We start from the raw sequence: 6,075 nt of genomic DNA, 5'->3' as shown, positions 1-6,075 counted from the left end.
AGTTGCTTGCTTGAGGGTAGCAGACAAGCCTGTCTGCTAGAGAACAGTAGGACCAACGTCGGAACAGGTAGCTACGTTTTCTAGAAGCAAAGAAGTTTACCGAGCGAGGTGGCGCAGTGGTTAGCACACTGGACTCGCATTCGGGAGGACGACGGTTCAATCCCGTCTCCAACCATCCTGATTTAGGTTTTCCGTGATTTCCCTAAATCGTTTCAGGCAAATGCCGGGATGGTTCCTTTGAAAGGGCACGGCCGATTTCCTTCCCGATCCTTCCCTAACCCGAGCTTGCGCTCCGTCTCTAATGACCTCGTTGTCGACGGGACGTTAAACACTAACCACCACCACCACCACCACCAAAGAAGTTTCTATCCTTAGTATGGTCCTGTCTGTCTCTTGTCATGTTGGTATAGGAAGCTGCCCCTCTGGCCACTTCCGTTTGTATTTGTGAGCCACCCTCAGAAAGGGACCAGGTCAGTCTGTCCGTGGCGTGCGTCTGAAGTGGTAAGATCTCCGGCTAAGCGCGTGTCTACTAAGTCCGTAGGACAATGGATTTCTTAAGTTCAGCCTAACTGAAAATTTAATCACCTTTATTTCAGGTTTAGCTCTAAAATATCTAATGTTATCTTAAATTGCAGCGCAGTGTAATTCTCGTGTGAAGTTCAGAATATATTCCGGTTGTTGCTTTGTCACTACTTTGTGAGTAAAGTGGAACCACGTGTTGATCAGTAACTCTAACTAAGTTCATCAATCTTAAATGCGAATGTGCGTGAGATTATAACGTCTCGTCTTGACAATAATTTTCATTGTAGCAACTTTTCTTTATGTTCAACCCACGTGGGGTATACTTTGTGAAACCAGTACCACGTGCTTATACAATAGTTTGACCCATCAGGTTAATAGTAAGACGTTAGTAACCAGTTGTCGTACGACTATTAAAAGATTATAATTAATGTTAGTCTGGTTGAGAATTTGGTAAGCTAGACTGGATACCTGGTGAAACAATTGCTCAGTAATGCAAGATTAACTTCCCCAGACAGCTCACAGCTTTTAAACCGCTTTTATTGGCTATAGCAAATTAGAGCAACAACGTTACAAGAGGCCTTTTCGGTATGATTCCACCAATGGTGCCACCGCTGGGAGAAGTATGTGGAGTTCCAAGGGAACTACTTTGAGGGTGATTAGGAGTCCAACGTTCCAGGTAAAGTCAGTTTTTTTCCGGCCAAAGGTCGGATACTTTTCAGACAGACCTCGTACATAGAAATCAACATGGAGTCTAGAAAGAGAAATTTTGCAAAACAGAACTGTCTCTATTCGTCTGTGAAATGCAGAGGGCAGTAGATAGTGGCACCAACGTGTACATCGTGCCCCTTAACTTCCAGAAGATATTCACACATTTCCACACTGTTACTAAGTAAACATAATGCGAATGTAACTCGGTCCAGGACTTCTTAGTAGAGTGAGTTCACCACGTCTTACTTAGAGCAGCAATATAGTGAGATTTAGAAGCAACTTCGGGCCTTTGAGAAGGGTAAATGTAGAATGTGACGACGGAGCCTGTCCGCAAATGACCATGTCGAAAGTTATAAGCGAAAATCATTCTAATATCTCTGACAGTGCACTTCTGTTGCAGCTAGCTCTTTGGTTTCCATGTTTTCAGAGGGGACAGAATGGACCAAAACAAGAAAAAAGTCGATTGAACATGGGCTCCAAACGGCATACTTTAAGAGCTTTTAGCACTTGTTCATCTTTGGCACTGTGAAACACATCTGTTCCTTTGAATAAGTGGTCATAGCCCTTAAGGTATGCAACTTGGAGCTCGTGTTTACCAGACAATTTTTTCTTATTTTAGTCTATACTGCCTTCTCCCAAAGTACCGTCTGCCTGGCTCCCTGTCCTACCCTTCAACGGTCCCAATACACCCTCCAAAACCAACTTGACCAATCCATTAAATTTCGGGCATGCAGCCGCGCAAATAAAATTTCTTCTACTGATATTTCGGCCGCGTATCGTCCGGCCATCTTCAGAGCGAGTCACAAGACTGATGACAAGGTGCCAAGCGCGGCCTTATATGCTCCATCGCGGCGGTACTGCGCATGCGGGTCACAGATGCTGCGCCGCCTGTGGCGAAAGCGTACGGACGTTCGATGTGCTCCCCTCCCCTGCACCCCTCCTCGATTGTTTCCCTCCCACGTCCTTCCCCCCTGGCCCTCTTTGGCGCGCCCCCCGCCCATCTACCCCATCTCCTCCCCTCTCCTACCCTCCTTCCCTTCTCCCTTGTCTCCATACCCCTGGCAGATCCTCTCAGTTTGCTCACTGTCATCAGTGTGCTATGTCAGTGTTGTGTTTGGTGCTGTTCTCCTGTGTCGTCAAGAGCTGTGATTTTAATTGTGTGCTGGACTTGTACGTAGTGTTACTGTCAGTGATAGTTATGTGCTTCGCCGTCCATCGATACTTTTATGCTCTGGCCATACTTTGCCTTGTGTTCTTTTAATTGTCCCAGTGTGTGGTTTTTTTGTGTGCGCTTCTTCTTTACGATTTTTACGAGGTGCATTCAAGTTCTAAGGCCTCCGATTTTTTTTCTCCGGACTGGAAAGAGATAGAAACATGTGCATTGTTTTAAAATGAGGCCGCGTTCATTTTCAATACGTCCCAGAGATGGCAGCACCGTACGACAGATGGAATTTTACTGCCAGCGGCGAGAATGAGAATTGTTTTAAATACTTAAAATGGCGACGTTTTCCTTACTTGAACAGCGTGCAATCATTCATTTTCTGAATTTCCGTGGTGTGAAACCAATTGAAATTCATCGACAGTTGAAGGAGACATGTGGTGATGGAGTTATGGATGTGTCGAAAGTGCGTTCGTGGGTGCGACAGTTTAATGAAGGCAGAACATCGTGTGACAACAAACCGAAACAACCTCGGGCTCGCACAAGCCGGTCTGACGACATGATTGAGAAAGTGGAGAGGTTTGTTTTGGGGGATCGCCGAATGACTGTTGAACAGATCGCCTCCAGAGTTGGCATTTCTGTGGGTTCTGTGCACACAATCCTGCATGACGACCTGAAAATGCGAAAAGTGTCATCCACGTGGGTGCCACGAATGCTGACGGACAACCACATGGCTACCCGTGTGGCATGTTGCCAAGCAATGTTGACGCGCAACGACAGCATGAATGGGACTTTCTTTCCGTCGGTTGTGACAATGGATGAGACGTGGATGCAATTTTTCAATCCAGAAACAAAGCACCAGTCAGCTCAATGGAAGCACACAGATTCACCGCCAGCAAAAAAATTTAGGGTAACCGCCAGTGCTGAAAAAATGATGATGTCCATGTTCTGGGACAGCGAGAGCGTAATCATTACCCATTGCGTTCCAAAGGGCACTACGGTAACACGTGCATCCTACGAAAATGTTTTGAAGAACAAATTCCTTCCTGCACTGCAACAAAAACGTCCGGGAAGGGCTGTGCATGTGCTGTTTCACCAAGACAACGCACCCGTACATCGAGCTAACGTTACGCAAACGGTTTCTTCGTGATAACAACTTTGAAGTGATTCCTCATGCTCCCTACTCACCTGACCTGGCTCCTAGTGACTTTTGGCTTTTTCCAACAATGAAAGACACTCTCCGTGGCCGCACATTCACCAGCCGTGCTGCTATTGCCTCAGCGATTTTCCAGTGGTCCATACAGACTCCTAAAGAAGCCTCCGCCGCTGCCATGGAATCATGGCGTCAGCGTTGTGAAAAATGTGTACGTCTGCAGGGCGATTACGTCGAGAAGTAACGCCAGTTTCATCGATTTCGGGTGAGTAGTAAATTAAAAAAAAAAAAAAAATCGGAGGCCTTAGAACTTGAATGCACCTCGTATTTCCCTTTTACAATCGCCCCCTTTTTGTCTGTTCTCATCCATAATTTTCCCCCTTTTTTATCTGTTTTCTCCTTTATGTTATTTTAAATGTCTTCTACTGTATAAGTAATGTCTTTCGGCTGAAGTGCATATGCTGCTGCCAGCCCGCCCCAGATGGGGCACTGAAATACAATAAAGGGAAAAAAAGCATAATAACAGTAAACAGATTAATATGACCTGTAGTACATCATCGTATGAATAGTAATAATGCCAGTGCATACACACGCTGTTAAACATAATGAGATTAAAGAGCAAAAATTCATAGATCCTTGTGTAGTGACAAACGTAACAAAAGAGATATTTATGATAATAAACATTTTAGTACAACATAAACTAAAAAAAATGAATGCACAAAAATTGTATAAAAGAATTCTGAGAAAATGAATCACTTGCAAAGGCTACCGGCAGTTGTATGAAGATTTTTTTGCGAACAGTAGAGGTTTGAAACTGTCGAAAAATTACCTACATGCGAGCTGCAGCTAGTCGTTAAGAAAATTCCTATCTCTATGCTCTACATATTTAGCGATCTCTAATTCTTCGCAAAGATCAGTTCAATGACCTTTGACTTCTCTGTGAAGAATATCTGTGTCCTCCAAATTTTACGGAGTGTGGTTGGCAATATGTAGATTTTCAGCAAACTTAGAATTACATATGCTTGCTCCTTTTTTATGTCTTGTCCTCATAGCTGTGCGTCTTTATCGACGCATGCGCCTCAGGATTTGTTTTCCTTGTATCCACGCTCTTCACTTTCCCTCAGTGGACATGTACAGCATTTTGTGTGATCGATTTTACTGATGTGACAAGCCCCTGATTTTAGGGGTGTTAACTTTTACATATGGATGTACAGATTGTCGCAGACACACATCATGTGGAGATGTCAGATCGCTTTACTAACTGACTATTAGCTAATGTGAAGTTTATAAGTACTACTTTCCTATGTAAGTGTATATCATGTCGTTCGTGACACGCCTACACCTGATATCAGTAGTAGTTTCTGTATATTGGCCCCTTATGTACTGATTGTAATTTTTGTTACCGCACTACATGCGGGTTTCTTGTCCTTATGAAGAAGATGGGTTTAAACCTGTTGAAACCATCGTTAATGTTAATTAAATATCACCATTTATTGCAACTGGTTAGCGTCTTATTCACCTGCTATTATCTAACCGTTCCTGAAGTGCAGCCATGCTCAAAATACCCTTTTTTCCCTTTTTTCATCACTTCGTATTTTAGGAAAGTCATTCATTTCTTCTTTAGCAAAATGTATGATTCTGCATTCCTTTTATTGTGTTCTGCTACATATTTATTATTAACAGTCTCATTTTTGGGTGTCCAGTATTTTTATTTCTTGAGAGCCTCTGTTGAAGCTTTATTAGATGTAATGAGCATAATCAACTGCTACACGAGAGAGAGAGAGAGAGAGAGAGAGAGAGAGAGAGAGAGAGAGAGAGCGAATGATAAACCAGTAGTCAGAGACTCGAACAGAGTATGTTCGAGTGAGTTTTCGGGTTAACGCAGAGATTGTAGCGGGTCGGTGTCACGTCGAAATGCAAAGTATTGCGAGGGATTTAAATTTAGAGTACTGTATGGACTTAATATTGCCATGAACATTGCGTTGAGAGAGTATCAGATCGATTCGAGTAGTGTGAGCCTCGTAAAATACTGTGGGCTACGTTGACACTGTATACCAAAGTAAGTTAAAACTGGCGGTGGGTTTATTTGAAAAGGTAAAACAGTGGCTGCAGTATAATTTTCCACATATTCGTGGCAGCCACCTTCATCTGTTTTTTCTCCTGCGCTGGCTTCCTGTGGGAGGAAGTCTGAATCATCAAAAACGTTTTGGTGAAGTGGAATTATTTCACATGTCTTGAAACCATTTATAGCTGTTTACCTATTTGTGGCTCGCATATAGGCTTTTTCCTAATATCTTCCCAACTTCAGCCATAGTCACAGCATGCAATGGATTGCTGTCAAAGCAGAGAGCAATTTCTTGTGAGTAGACTCTTTTGAATGGTCCCATGAACCTGACGTCTAGTGGGTGTAGCTTTGGATACTAAGGAGTGGTAGATATACTAATGTTACTCCTTTCTGTCTCCCCAACTGAATAATGGCCAGATTTCTTGTATGCATGTAGTAGGCATCTATAATGAGCACAACTGGATTCTG

Source organism: Schistocerca cancellata, chromosome 9, assembly GCF_023864275.1.
Source record: "Schistocerca cancellata isolate TAMUIC-IGC-003103 chromosome 9, iqSchCanc2.1, whole genome shotgun sequence".
In the NCBI taxonomy this organism is placed as follows: Eukaryota; Metazoa; Arthropoda; class Insecta; order Orthoptera; family Acrididae; genus Schistocerca; species Schistocerca cancellata.
This window is presented reverse-complemented; position numbering follows the sequence as displayed.